Raw genomic sequence first — 15,634 nt, forward strand, 5'->3', positions numbered from 1 at the left:
CCATGTACCCGCATGGCCAGACTACGTGGTTTGAGCCCACTGTGATAGAAAGAGCCATGTCTAAAGATTCTAGGATTCTAGAATTCTAATCCCAAGCTGCTGCCCTCCCAACTGTGTGACCTGGGGGATGTCCACTCACTCCTCCGGTTACTTGGCTTGTCCACCTCGAAAACAAGATGTTGGCGTGATTACACAGGACCGTTCCAGCTCCCACACCTTCAACCATAGTAACTTGTTAGCTCCTTCATAAAAGGAATCGTGCTTTATCTTTGCGTGAATACCTTAGCAGGGTGCCCAGAACATAATCAGACCCCAAATCTGTTGGAATAAGGGAAGTAGGCAATGGGGGAGGGGAGGAAGAAAGACAAGGGGGAAAAGCAAAGAGGGAAGAAGGGGGGGGGATGGGGAGGCAAGGAAGGAAGGCAGGAAGTCTCTTGAGACCAGAAAGTTGTATTCCTGTTTGTGCCCGCCCCTCACACAGGCCTACCCCTGGGCCTTGCACCTAGTAGGCCAAATGCTAATTACTAGTTGGATCCGAACGAAGGGATAATCGACCCAAAACATCAGCAAATGGAATCCCGCAGCACACGTCAGCAGAAGGCCTCCTGATAATGCTATTCTGGCCTTGCCGAGCTCTGAGTAATAGAGTTGTTGTTTTAAATACAGCCTATCCTGGCACTCCCCATAATTCAGAGTCATGTACATTTATATGTTTCTCTGCTACACAAATAATCACATTAGGACCCAGAGGGCGGGGGGGGGGATGCTCCATGCTCTGTTCAGAAGAAAAGGCAGGAGAATTAGGAGGAATCCTGACAACGTTTTCAGCTGGTCGGTGGCCGTTCTGCCAGTGTGGTTGACCAGACAGACAGCCTTGGCACTGTCCAGCATTGGGATGTGCAAGAATCAGGAGAGCCCAGGAAAGGGTAGCAGGAGGTGGGAGCTGACTTCTCCCCAGACTCAGGCAGTGGCAGCGGGACCACAGTGAGGCTGGTCCTCCCTCTGGCCTCAGTTTCTCTGTAGGAGGGATTGGAAAATGAGAAAAGCATTCTTTGCTTTTGACGGTTGGTGCTGGGGTCAGACATGCTTGACTCCCGGTGTGGATGCTTAGCAGCCTGTGACCTTGGGCAAGTGACTTGACCTCTCTGATCCTCAGTTTCTTTATGGAAAAATGAGAATGGTTATAGTACTCTCCCATGGGGTTATTGTGAGGATGAAGCGTGGAGAGAGCACTTTACAGAGAGTCTGACATTTAGTAAATACTTAAGAAATATTATACATACATATGATATCAATGGGTCATTTGCAATATGTAACGTTATAGTCTAATATAGTATATATTATATTATACATATGTGTGCACCCACCTGTAATGTAGGTAGACTTCCCTAAAATTCAGCTGAGCATGCCACCAGGAAGACAAACATCCCCGAACACCGGTAATAGCATAAAAACCATGTCATTAATTCATAAATGTTGATCCAGATGACAGGTAAGTTGTAACTATTTATAAGGAACTGTTGAAAACTTAATCATTAGAGTGTTGTTTGTAAAAAAACAAACTAAATTTTCATAAGGTGGAAGAGTAAACATGAGCTCTCTCTGCCCTCGTTCCATGAATAAAGTATTTACAGGAATTTCCTTCGTTTCTGGGTATTGGTTTAATTAATCAAAGAACATGGAGCGTCTTTGAACATTCATTTACTTCGACAGAAATTTCAAAGCCATAAGAAGCGTAAAAACAGCTGAATTGTAGGTAAGAAGTAGGGTAAACGTGGGAGAATGGCTAATAAAATTTTAGAGGAGAGATTAACAGAGCGGGTTGGTAATAAGGGTGCCCTTATGCTGGGTTCCCCAAGGTGTGATACGTAGCCCTCTGGTGGGACAGATTTAGTGTGATATCCGTGTGATTTCAGGTGGAAAGAGAAGTGACATCAGTAGCACCGATAGCCTAAAAACACACAGGGAGGGAGAGCTAACCCCTTTCCAGCTCTGTTTCGGGCCCTCTGATTACATCAAGGGAAAACTCTCCCCTTGGTGCCACTCTGCAACACCTCTCCGTTTTATTTTTAACAAATTTCCATTTTAACGAAGAGCCTCATATTCACAGCCTTTGCCAAAGCAGGAGGATCTAGCCAGAATTTAATTAACATGATTCCGCTTCATGGTATTTATTTATATTGATGGCATATGATTCTGAGTTTCTATTTACAGCAGTGGTAGAAAGTTTTCTCCCTCACTCGATTTATTAATGTGTTTAAAAATAGAATGGAAAAAAGAAAAACAATGGTACCAACCGTGTGCCCGGGGGACCGGGGTCACAAAGGTAGTTGGACCCGGTACCCGAGAATGGGAAGGTTAAGTAGAGGCTCGGGGGACGTCTGAACTTGGGGAACTGTCTTCACCTCCGTGACTGCAAAGAAGAGGAAACGCTGGGTTGAGAAAGGAAGGCAGGAAGTGGGGAGGCCAAGACCGCTTCGGACTAATTAACTAGAAGCTGAATTCAAGTCACAAGCAAACGGCAATGAACGTGGTCCCACATCTCACAGGATGCCTGCTGCCAAGGCGGGTGCGGCAGTGAACTTAGACACTGTGCAAATTCTCCTCCCCGGACACAGACAGGCTTTTATGGCCCTGGGCATTTAGCCTTGCCAGTGGCCATCAGAGGGATTGACTTGGCAGCGTCTGCTTCTCCCTCCTGGCTGACTCCACTGGACTGTGTGTCCTTCTCTCATCCCCCACTCCCTACCCCCCACCCCACCCCCGGTTCCAGCAAAAGCACAGGACCGCCAGGAGCTGCGGGCTGTTTCAGAGACTCCTGTAGGAACCGGCTGTGGCCAGGTGTAGCCCAGAGGAGGCACCATTGGAAAATTAGAGGATAGAAGAAGGGAGAAGTCGAGGTATTCCCTCCCTCACTTGCCTGTCCCACAGGGCACTTGCTAGCTCCCACTGGTTGGGGTGGCTGAGCTTCCAGGTTCCCCAGGACCCAGGACCCTGGGTCTAGTCTCACCACCCCCATCCCTCCAGCCAGGGGTAGTGGCACCTTCCCCTCCTGGGTCAGCTCTCCCATCACCTGCAGAGAGATACCAGGTCTTTGTATGAAGCCTCTCTCACTGCCCCTCCCGCCCCATTTCAAACACTTAGAGCTGTTTCTGTTTTTGTGGTTGGGGCTTGACAGACACACCTTCCCCAAACCTTTATTTGGTCAGAGACAACCTCGGGTTGCTCTACGATGAGCCTCCAGGTAGACTCATTAAATGTCGGATTTGAGAAGAAGGAGAGCAAGCGGGTTCTCTGTGTTTACAACAGAATGGGTCAGGGGTCAGCCTACTTTCCCTGGAAAGAACCAGAGAGGGATGTTTTAGACTTTGTACACTGCATGAGTCTGGGTAGCGCAGTCTTTTTTTTTTTTTTACTTTTAATTAGACCTTTTAAAATGTGAAAACTATTCTTAGCTTGAGAGAAGCACAGAAATAAGCCGTGGGCAAGATGCGGCCAGAGCGATGGTGCGGATGGTGCGCTGACCCCCGTGAGAGCGAGGGGTACACACATCCCCCCTCCCACTCTCAAGCCCGCCGCCCGCCCCAGGACCGCCCGCTCTGCCCACCAGGGCCACCGCCATCCTGCAGCCCGGATCAGGCCATCTGGCCAATCCCCGTTCATTTTCCTGGCCCCGGGTCGCTTCTGAGCATAAAAGAAGTGCTTTGAGAAGGGCAACCCCAAAGGGAAAGGGCGTTTGAAATAAGTTAACCTCCTCTAAACCAGGCACAGGTGTGGTTTATGTGCCCCCCTTTAATCCTCACTCTGGGTCTTAGAGGCGTGAGTGCCCCAGCGCGACCAGCACTAAGGGGCGGTACCACGTTTGTGGTTTGTGGTTTGGGAAGCAGGTAATTTTGGCTTCTGGTCCCTTTATACACTATGTCAGCCTAAAATAAAGCATGGGGCTCAATAGGGGGACAACAAGCCTCCCTTGACACATTCTCAGAGCCCCCCAGGCTAAGAATAAGTGCATCGAAGTTCTCCATCCATAATCATCACTCTATTTACAAATACTATGCTTCCCAAGGTACTTTTATGCACAAAATTTCATGCCATTCTTAAAATAGTCCGGTGAGGTAGGCGGAGCAGGAATCCTATGTCCCAATTTATGGATGAAAACCCTAAGGTTCAGAGAGGTGAAACGCCTGGCCCAAGGTCACACAGCTGGGACCTGAAGGAGACCACGGGCAAAGGCAAGAGAACGTGTAGGGTTGTAGATAGAGCCTGTGGATCTCGTCAAAGCCACATAGTTGCAAAGCCAGGAGTGCCTGGGTCTCCAGCCCTTTGACCCATGTGGGAGACTCTCCCCCCACCCCAAATCCTCCTGTCCTTCAGGGTCTCTCTCTCTTTCAGAAACACGTTCCTGACTGCAGCCCGCAGTTCTCGCTCTCCTCTGAACTCCTCTAGCAATTACTGTCTGCGCCGCTCATTTAGCAATTAATCACCTCCAGCCTCCTGACAGCCCTTCTGCTGCTTCCCCCACCTATTGTTCAAATTCACTGTTGTTCTTTAACTGTGGTCTCCCCAGGTGGATTGCAGACACCGTGGTGGCAGGGGCTGGGGCTTCCGCTTCTCTTTGCAGCCCGGCACACAGGAGGTGCTCAATTAATGCTTTCTCCATTCAGGGCATTGCTTCAATACTCATTAGCGTGAGTCACTTGCCGGTGTTGTGACCTGGACAGTTTACTCAACCTTCTGGACCCGTGATGTCTTTATGTACAAAACGTGCCTTTCTCCTGGGGTTGCATGAGGGTTAATGGGACTGAATCGGGTATACGCAGTCTTTTCTGTGCACAGCATCAAGGATTCCGGGGGTGGAGGGGATTGCCAATTGCAGAACCCCAAATCCACCCACCACGCCCTCCGGAGTGGGCATGTGACATGGGCCTGGCCAGGCACACACCCCACTGCCCTGGAGACACCAGTCCAGCCCTGGAAACACCAACCAGTCCCGGAAATGCTGCTGAGCCCAAGGGTGGGCTTCAGCACCAGAGAAAAGCCAATCGGCGACCTGCCCTGGAAGAGCTATGCGCACATAGGTGAGTGACAGTCTCTTCCGCCCCAGGCCAGAGGGGTGGAAGTCTGGGGGCAGCCGCGTGGGTAAAAAAAATCCTTGCTCCAGCACAGGGCGGGGAATGGAATCACGCAGAGTGGAATGGAGAAAACAGAAGATAAGATTTAGTCCTAGATCGGGCCATGCAGGGATCCATCCCAGGATATATCAGTCAAGGAAGCCAATAAGTATTTTTGCCTGACCGAGTTTGCACTGGATTTCTCCCCTTGCAGATGAAAAGATCTTCACTTATCCAGAGACTTGCGTAACATGTAGAATCACCTGGAATGAAACCTGACTAATAGTAGATGCCCCATAAATGGCACTCACGGCTGTATCCCCATGAACAGCGGCAGCAAGAGAAGAAAATCCTTTTCCTTGGGACGCCGTGTAGCTTAGTGGCTCAAAGGGGGACCTGGGCTCAATTCTTGCTTCTAGGCCTTAGCGGCTCGGTGTCTCTGGGCAAGTTAGCTCAGCTGTCACCTCTCAGAACCTCTGCTTCTTCATTTGTAAAGCAGGCTTGGTCATGCCAGCCTTACTGAGTCATGGAGGCAAGCAAACACTTGTGCTGATTGCCTTGCCTGGGGCAGGTATATAGTAGATGCTTAATAAATGCAAGGCAGCACTCCACTGTAGTTCCTGGCCAGGGTTCCTGGCAAAGGACAGCGGTCCATCTGCAATCCAGACCCCTCCTTCCCTAGGGAAAGCAGAGGCTCGGGGTGAGGAATGACTTGCCTCGCTTGGATCCCAAGCAGGGACCAGAGCCCGGGTTCACAAGAGATCTGCGGGGTTCTGATCTAGGGCTCTGGCCAGCCCCCTTTTCAAAATCATGCTGCAGCCCATTTTCCTCACAGAACTGATGATTTTAGCCACTCCTTCTCTGGGCATGAATAGGAAAGACCCCTGAAGGGGTTTTCATCACTGTCTTGCCACAGCTCCAGGACAGGTCACTCCTCTGGGCCTCACTTCTTCCATCTGTAAAATGGGGATGTATGACACAGGAGGTGTATGACACAGGGCTGTATGGGGACTGAGATCTGTCATTCGGGCCCAATTTTCCTCTGTGAAGAAAGGGAGGGGGAAGTGGGGAGCCATATGGCCATGGAGCCATGACACTTCTCAGAAACCCAGCCGGGCATTCCCAGCCCAGCAAAAGGTTGTTCCCGTCCAGTTTCCAGGCCGTGGAACACCTTCCAGGTCTGTGATGTCCCTTCCAGCTCCAGAGGACAGGGTTGCTGCTCTAGCAAGATGAAGCCCACAGGAAAAGGCACCGCGGGCTCTCCCTCCAGCCTGATGCTGCCTCCTGCCAGGAGCCAGGGGTGGCTGACGGCTAACTCTGTCTCTGTCTCTGTCTCTGTCCCTGTCTCTTACCTGGAGCTCACTGGCAGGACTCGAGGCCCCCTCTCCTGCAGGGAGGACGAGGACACAGAGCTGAGTGACAGTGCGAGAGGATCCCACCTAGATCTGGAAGCACAGCCCGGGTGTCTCTCCATCCCTGACTCTGCCCAGGCTGCCGGAATCGCACCGGTGGACAGGGAGGGGATATTTCTTGCACTGTTTGCAGGTGGGTGATCAGCCCCCGTGGAGACTGTTCCCTCCTGTATTCACTCCCTCACTCACTGACTCCATCATGTCTCATTAGTTACTCACTTATGCACAGACTGCCTCCCTCCCGCTCGGTGTGTAGGAAACCTCTTGGACACCCAGTCCGTTGCTCTTGGCACCCCCTCTTGCTCCAACTATGGCTATGGCGACAGTTCTGCATGGACTCCAATATGTGCAGCCGTTGGGAAGTGCCTTGTTTCTGCCTCCAGTTGTCCTCCCTTGGTGACACGGGGTGCCCACAGGGACCTGCCCAGTGCACATGTGTGTGCAACCCACAAGCTCAGACACGTTCATGCCCACGAGGCAACCCCTGGACGGTGGAAGTTGGAAGCCACGGGATAAATGCTCCTTCCCTTCTCCACCTGAACAGGTGGTCTTGAGACGCATCTCACCCGCTTCTCAGAGGCCCCTTGGAATCAAGCAACCAGTCACTCAGAGCAGTGACAGATTCAATAAGAAAACTTAATGTTTTCCAAAGACTTCGTGGCTTAAAACAATAAACCTTTAAGATCCCTTTCTGGGGCACCTGGGTGGCTCAGTTGGTTAAGCGACTGCCTTCGGCTCAGGTCATGATCCTGGAGTCCCAGGATCGAGTCCCACATCGGGCTCCCTGCTCGGCAGGGAGTCTGCTTCTCCCACTGACCTCTCTCCTCTCATGCTCATTCTCTCTCTCTCTCTCTCAAATAAATAAATAAAATCTTTAAAAAAAAAAAAAAAAAAAGATCCCTTTCTGGAGCCGGAGATTCAGGAATAGCTTAGCTGGGTGGTTCTGGCTTGGAGTCTCTTGAGATGTCATCTGGGGCCACGGTCATCTGAAGGCTTGCCTGGGGCTGGAGAATCTGATTCCAAGATGGCGGACTCAGTTCTTGGCAAGTTCTCAAGTTCGTGCTGGCTGTTGGCAAGAGGGCTCCGTTCCTCACCAGATGACGTTCCCAGAGGACTGCTTGAGTGTCCTCATGACATAGCAGTTGGCTTTCCCCCAGAATGTGACCCAAGAGAGCAAGACAGAACCCTCAGCATTGCTTATAACCTAGCCCGGGAAGGCACACACTATCATTTCTGTAATTATCTTCTGGTTCGAAAGGTCAGCCCTAGTGAGAATTTGCTACTTGTCAGCCACTGCTTTCCCAGTGCCTACTTCACGGAGGTGTGAGGTGACTGGATTTGTTCGCATAGGTTGAACGCTTCGATTGGAGTCTGGCATAGTGCGTGCTCAATAAAATGTTAGTTATTATCTTAGGTCAGGTTTTCCAGAAGCAGATCCTGGGATGGGATTTGCATGCAAGTGGTTTTTTAAGGGAGAGCTCTCAGGAGAAATCTGTAAGGGCAGAGGGAAACAGGACAGGAAGGCAAGGGGCTAAGCAAATAGATGGGTTCAGATGAAGTACTAGATCCTGCGGAGAGTTCAGGAATGTAGACTGCATCACAGAGTTTGTCCCACTTTAAGACAAGGGAGTTGGGTTTCCACAGTCCCTACACACACACACACACACACACACACACTGACACAGCCCATGCAGTCATTGACCAATCGCCACGTGCAGACGGAAGCCTATCCTCCCTGATATCTGAGTTAGTGGCTCTAGTCATCCATGGGCTACCCTCTGGCAGGGTGCCTTCAGCATTATTCGCCCTCAGCAACCAGGGGGTGGGCACACATACCCAGGAAAAGGGATCCCAGAGCATCTAGGTAGGCAGACACCAACAGCATCTTCGAAAACTATTACCAGACGTGTAAGGAAGATGCATTTCTTTCTTGGGCAAAGTAAGTCTATATCTGTTTCATTAGGGAAATTTCCTGTATCGACTTCCGGGATGCTCTAGAAAACTATTCTCCGCGGGTTGGGGGAGAATTCGAACCCAAGGAGAGATTTCAATGATCCTGTACTACCCAGCCCAAGATAAAAGTGCATAAGATGAATTAAGAGCATAAAACAGGACCTGAGAGAGTGCCAGACACCATTCATGGAGCACATGCTGTGTGCTTTTCCCACATCGCCCCCAGTAATTCTGACGATCCTAGAGAAAGAAATACTATCCCCCTTTTCTACAAAGGGGAAGCTGGGCTCCGAGGCAGCCGGCCACTTGTCCCAGTCACCCAGCCAGTGAATGGCAGGGCTAGAAGCTGAACCCAGAACTTTCTGTTTTCAAAGCCCGTGCTCATTGACCTGGAGATTCTCCACACAGGGAAGCAGACTTTGGGGATAACCTGGAGGTCAAGGTTTAGGGGACCTACAGTTCACTGGAGATGCCCAGAGTGTATTCATGGGTCTGTCCCTGTGTAGAACTGGAAGGGGATTGCTGAGAGCTTCTGGGCCCTTCTGAAAGGGTGCTGGGGCTCACCTCTAGTAGAGGTTGACGAAACCTGGCATCCATTACAGCAAGGAAAATTCGCTGCCCCAGTGCACACTAATTTCTCTACGTGGGGAGACATGATGGCCAGAGACGGTCGGGAGAGGGAGGCAAGACGAGGGGCCACGCTCGGGCCACTGGTAGAAATGGGACAAGACCCCCAAAACAACTGAGAATCTGAACATGCATCTGGCCTCTGGTGAGCATGGACATGGAGATCAGGGCATCCTGGGAGGAATGAGATGAAGGGGAGGGAGGTTCCAACTGAAGTCCTGACAGCAGACTCACCTGGTTGAAGGCAGGTTCCCTAATATACTGAGGCTGCCGGACCAGCCTCTGGCCTCCTTCACACCGGGCTCTGCTGTGCACCTGTTGGGATCAGCCTGGAGAGGAAACAGGGAAGTGCTGAGAGTCCTCTCCCAAGGTGGGCTGCCTGCTGGGTGGAGTCAGGGGCTGAGATTAGTAATTCAATATTTACTGGGCACACAGTCTGTCCTCCCAGTGGGTCTATGTGGGTGGGCAGGGTTATCCCTCTTCCCCACCCTCCAGAGTGGGCATGTGACCAGGTCTGGCCAATCTGCCTATTGCCTCCCATTGGCCACAGTGATTGGCTCTGGGGTTGTCATATAAAGCCCGGTGACTGAACGAGGTTGAGGGACTTGTCCCAGGTGACACAGTTAGCAATGCCTGTGGTGGAATTATGGTGACATCCGCCTTGGACACAAGCATATTTCTTTGTCCGCCTGTATGTTTTTTCTCCAGGTTATGATCTTCAGAATCTGGTCAGGGTCAGACAGCTTCAGAGACTTGGGAATTGCAGTTGGTCTCCTTTGTGCAAACTCGACACCACAAGGGAGGTTTCACCTGAGCAGAATAGCTAACGGTTACTGGCTACGGGCGGACTTGAGCACTGAGAGAGGGGAGCTGAGTTAGCTGAGTTCCGCACCGAGTTACAGGGAGCAGTGGCTTAGTTCAATCTTCATAGAGACACCCAGGATTTTTACCATGGTGACTCCACTCCTTGTAAGAGGCTGAATGGTGGCCCCGAAGATAAGGACACTGGGTCTTCATCCCTGGCAGCTGTAGACTGTGACCTTATTTGGGAAAGGGTACAAGGATAGCCATAATGAAGATTGTTTTGTTTCATTAATTACGTTGTCAAATAAAGCATGTCCCCCTGTACCTCTCTTATACCTCCAGCCTCCAGAGCCCCAGGCTGAGCCTCTTTGCAGCCCTGCATGCAACCCCAGACTCCCAGAGCTACGCTCGACCTGACAAAGCCAGAGAAAGCACATTGTCCAAGAGCTAGCCAGAGAGGCAAGATACGGACTGTTCAAGCTGGAAGGGACGCTGAAGAATTACTAAGTGACCTCAGCACACTGTGGATAGACAGCAGAGTCCAGAGGGAGATGCCCAAGGTCACACAGTGTTTTAGGCAAGGCTCTTTTATCTCTCTTATGACGGAAGCTGGCTCCACATCAACTTAAATGCTAGCAGAAATGACCAGTTCATGTATCTGAGAGGCCCCGCAATACACCTTCAGGCTTGGCTGGATCTAGGGTCTCAGGTCTCTCTAACTCAGCACTGCCCTTCTCTGTGCTGCCTTTACTGCTGAACCAGATTCTGTCCACCTGGCAGCCTCCAGGCTCACATCCTCCTAGTTTAGCTGGCTCTTTGCTGATAACAGCAGGCCAAGTCCCCAGATCGTGGGCGTGTCCCAGAGCCAACCTCTGGTGGCTGAAGAAGACAGAGTGTGCTGGCTGTGCAGGCCTGGATCACAGGCTGGCTCCAGGGACCAACTGGGTGGATTAGGCCCAGGCACTTCACAAAGCCTGAGAGCGGGGAGGGGTGGCAGGTCCAGCAGGAGACCAGGATGCTGGCCCCATAGGAAGGAGAAGTGGCCAGTGAACAGGGAACATAAGCCATACCCTGTCCACACAGGAAGTTCTGGACAGAGCAGGACTAGGACCTGGTGTCCTGGCTCTCGAACCCTAGACTAGGGGGTCTCACTCTTGCCTGCGTGCTGGGACCACCTAGAGTGCTCTAAAAAGTAAAAGTACTATTTCATGAGTCTTGGTGCAGTCTGGGCATCAGGACATTTAAAATTTCCCAGGTGCTGCTAATTTGCACCACATCTGAGATGCACAGCCCTGTACATCTCCACCACTCCTTGCAAAGGGGAGAGGAGGGGATGGCAGGGGAGGGGAGGGGAGGGGAGGGGAGGGGAGAAGAGCACTAGGAAGCTCTTCTCACCTTTGATTAATGTGCTCACTGCTCCCCCTCAAGCCCTGTCTGTGTCAGCAAAGCCCCATCGGCCCCCGCCTCATGCTCGAAGAGCTCTCAAGCCCCCGTCCCCCCTCCCATACAAGCACCCATGCTGCAGTCTACATCCCTTCTCTCTCAGGACCCTGTGGCCAAGTCCTCCTCTGCCTTCCACAAATCGTTACCAAATATTGCAAATGAGGCAGCTTGGAACAACAGAAATTCGCTTGTTCTCACACAGTGCTAGAGGTCAGAAGTCAGAAATTGGTCTCTCCAGGAACAGTTCGAGGTGTCAGCAGGGAGGCTCTCTCTGGAGACTCTCAGCGAGCATCCCTTCCTCGTCCCTCCCAGTTTCTGGAAGCTGCAGGTGTTTCCCAGTTCATGGCTGCAGGCTTCCAATCCCTGCCTCGGCCCCTGCATCACCTTTCCCTCGCCACTCACAGGGGCACCTGTGATGGCATTGAGAGCCCCCTGAATCATCTAAATCGCCCTCATCTCAAGATCCTTATCTCCTTTTAAAATCATTTTTTAATTAAAATACAATTGACATACAACATTATATTAGTTTCAGGGGCACGTAATGATTTAACATTCATATACATTGTAAAATAACCACCATTCAAAATACACATTAAAAAAGTCACCACTTAGTTACACATTGTTTCCCTCCTGATGAGCGCTTTTAAGACCTAATCTCTCAGCAGCTTTCAAATATTCAACATGTATTGTTACCCATGGTCACCAGGCTCTACGTGACATCCCCTAGGACTTAGTTATTTTATAATTGGAAGTTTGTACCTTTTAACCACCTTTCCCCATTTCACACCCTCCCCATCAACCACCAATCTGTCCTCTGTTCCTATGGGTTGGGTTTTTTTTTTTTTATTGTATTTTAGATTCCACATATAAGTGAGATCACACAATTATTTTTCTCTTCACTTAGCATAATACCTTCAAGGTCCATCCATGGTGTTGCAAATGGCAGGATTTCCTTCTTTTTCATGGCCAAGTAGTATTCCTGTGTGTGTGTGTGTGTGTGTGTGTGTGTGTGTGTGTGTGTGTGTATAACATTTTCTTGATCCACTCATCTATCAGTAGACATTGAGGTTGCTTCTGTGTCTCCGCTGTTGTAAATGACATTGCAATGAACATGGCATGGGGGAGGGGTGCAGGTATCTTTTCAAATAAGTATCTTCATTTCCTTTGGTTAAATACCCAAAAGTAAAATTGCTGGGTCTTATGGTAGGTCTATTTTTTTTTTTCTTAGACAGGGAGTGGTGAGGCAGAGGGAGAGGAAGAGAGAGAATCTTAAGCAGACCCCATGCCCGGTGCAGAGCCCAATGTGGGACTTTATCTCACAACCCTGAGATCATGACCTGAGCCGAAACCAAGAGTCAGATGCTTAACTGACTGAGCCCCCTGGGGCACCTCTGGTAGTTCTATTTTTAATTCAAGATCCTTAACTTAATCACATCTAGAAACCTTTTTCCAAATAAGGTCACATTTCCTCAAGCCAGGATTTCAACCTGCTGTTGCTGGGGGGCCCCCATTTAGCCTGTTACAGGGAGTTGAGCAAACTGAGGTCTAGAACAATTGTAGACTCTGCCCTAGACTGCAGTCAACAGGGTTCCCTCAGCCCAGCCTCCCTGGGGAGGAAGAGGCTGTAGAAGGAGAATAAGGAAAGAGATGCTCACGAGGGGAGGGAGGAGAGCACATGGGGCGGAATGACCTTTGCGACACGTCCCAGACAGGCAAACTTCAGGGAGACTGTGCTGCCCACTGGTACCCTTGCGAACAGCTGGCACCAGGACTGTGCCCCAAGGCTCAAAGGTGGCTATTGGCACATTGCCACCATAAGTTCTATTTATAACTTGTCTTCTCCCAGGTGTTCCTGGAGCTGGCCTGGATTAACCCTCCATAGCCTGGAGAGCAGAGAAAGAAGAGGAGCCCCTGGGTAGGTGGAGAAACTGAGGCAAGGAAGCCTCTACAATGTCTTTGGTGTGGAGGGATGCAGGAGGGTTGAGGTGACATGGGCAGGGGCTTTCTCTTGGCTCCAGCCCAGGTGTTCCACCAGCTAACTGTGTGACCTTGGGCAAGTCATGACACCCAGGGCTCAGTTTCCCATCTGTAAAATGGAGCTCCTGCCATCCCCCTGGAGGGCTCGTGTGAGCATTCGAGGACATGACGAGTGCTGGCGCTCAGGATGTGTGTGTGAAATTTGAGGGCAGCGGAGCTGAAGCGGGAGCTAAGGCCAACCAGGGTGGTGCGGTGAGCTGGGACAGAATGCAGAGGTGAGCATCAGGAAACTTGAAAGGGCAGCCACCTTTGGCTCCCTGGTCCAGAGACTCTCAGGCACATTAGCGCACTTCCCTTTCCCTGCTCTCCAGCAGAGACACCCCCCCAAGAGGACAGGGGTCATAACAGGCAGCTGGGGAGATACCCCTGGCTGAACCAGTCTGCAGAGTGGACAGAGAGTAGGAGAGGGAGTCCCAGCCTTGCCCGTGCTGTATCGGGACAACTCCTTCTCTAGGAAGTGGTCTTTTATCTCCTGCTCCTACACACTGATAGGGACTCCCTTTATCTAGCATTGCCTGGTAGGCTGCAGACACCCGAACCATCTACACCCTGGCCCTTTGGAAACATATGAGGGTGGCCTGTGTCCCTCATCTGACTGGCTGGGGCCATGTCCTCTCCATTGGACTAGGAGGTCCCAGGGAGTAGATCCTTCCCCATTCACCGATCAGTTCAGCTGGCCCTTGCTGGACATCTACCGGGCTCAGTGCTGGGCAGAAGCCGAGACGGGCCTGAAATGCACCTCTGTGTTTCAGGTCCCCAGGTCAGCCACCCCCAAAACACACCATCATCATCGTAATAACCTGTGTAGAGCCTACTTTTTTGGAAGCCCTGTTGAAGCTCTTTATATATGAGGGGAGTGCTACTGACCCCCCAATTTATAAATCAGGAGACAAAGGCACAAAGGCTTGGGTGGTTTGCGCATCACCTGATGTGTAAGTGGGGGACCTAGCAGGTGGCCTAGCTCCAGAGTTGGTGCTTGAAGGAGTGAGCCCATGGCCGGGCCGGAACTGCCAGTCTCAAGCGCAGGTGTGGAGGCGGGGGGGGGGGGGGCAAGAGGTGAGGTCCGAGGGGGCGAAGTCCGCATCCCAGTGGGGGACTTGTCCTATGGGCTCTGGGGGTGAGGGAGGGGCAGGAGCTGGGCAGGGGCGTGGCCAGGATTAGAGACCCTCTGCATGGAGGAGGGGGGTGAGCCCCCAAGGTGTTCCTGGAGTCCCTGCACCCAGGCCCGGAGCTGAGGGGTGCTGTAGAGACGGGGTGGGAGGAAGGAGGGGTGGGAAGGGGTGGATATTGGAGATGGTAGAGGGCAGGCAGGCAGCCTTGGAGCAAGGACCCTGTCCCTCCCTCTTGCGCCTTCTGGAAGAGAGAGTACCTGCTCTGGGCGTGGTGGGGGCAAGCTCCCAAGTCCTACTCTTGAGCATTTGAAGGGATGTAGGGTTCATGGTCAGGTTGGGCCCCCCCGCCCCGCCTTCGTGCATCTGCTCACCTCAACGCACAATTCATCTCCCTGACCTACATTCTCCACTCATGCTCCTCACAAAGGCAGGGCAGGCAGAGGGCTGCTCCCTGGGGCCTGGGGATGGGGGGTGGGCAATGGAGGGAAATGGTTGCGGGGAGAGGACAGAAGGTGGGAAGGAAGGGTGGAGGAGAGGAGGAAGGCAAGGAGAGAGAAGAGCCTCCATTGACAAGCAGCTGGGGCTGTAGGAATTCCTGGTGCAGGGGAAGTGACCCGGCGCTGGGGCCTCTGGGCCAGCCGCACTCCACCACCGCCTCTGTGTGACCTTGAACAAGTCACCTGAAGAACATGCCAGGGGAGCCTCAGTTTTGTCATCTGGAAAGTGGCCAGCAGGCTGGACCAGGCTGATTCCAAGGCCCCAGCACTCCAGGACCAGGTGCCCTCACCTTCCTGCAAGACCTGGCTCTTGGGAGACCTGCCTCATGGGGTGCAGGGGGACCAAAGCCCGCCTCTCCCAGTGCCCAGCAACGGGGAGCAGACCACACTGCAGCCCAGATGAAAGGCCCAGAGAAGGCATTCATTAAAGCGAATGGCTTCCAGGCTCAGGGCACCCTCCTCTTCCAGGTAAATGCACCGACCCCTTCCCTGTCCACCAGGCGGGCTCCGGAAGGTCCACCCCTCCCAGGGAGCGGAGCCCCTCTGCCACCCACTGTTCCAGAAGAGCTCGAGGTGCCTTTTACACCCTTCCTCTGGGTGTCTGATTGCCCCCACGGTCCTAGGAGCCGAGAGAAAAT

The sequence above is a fragment of the Martes martes genome (assembly GCF_963455335.1).
Source record: "Martes martes genome assembly, chromosome: 4".
NCBI classification, from domain to species: domain Eukaryota; kingdom Metazoa; phylum Chordata; class Mammalia; order Carnivora; family Mustelidae; genus Martes; species Martes martes.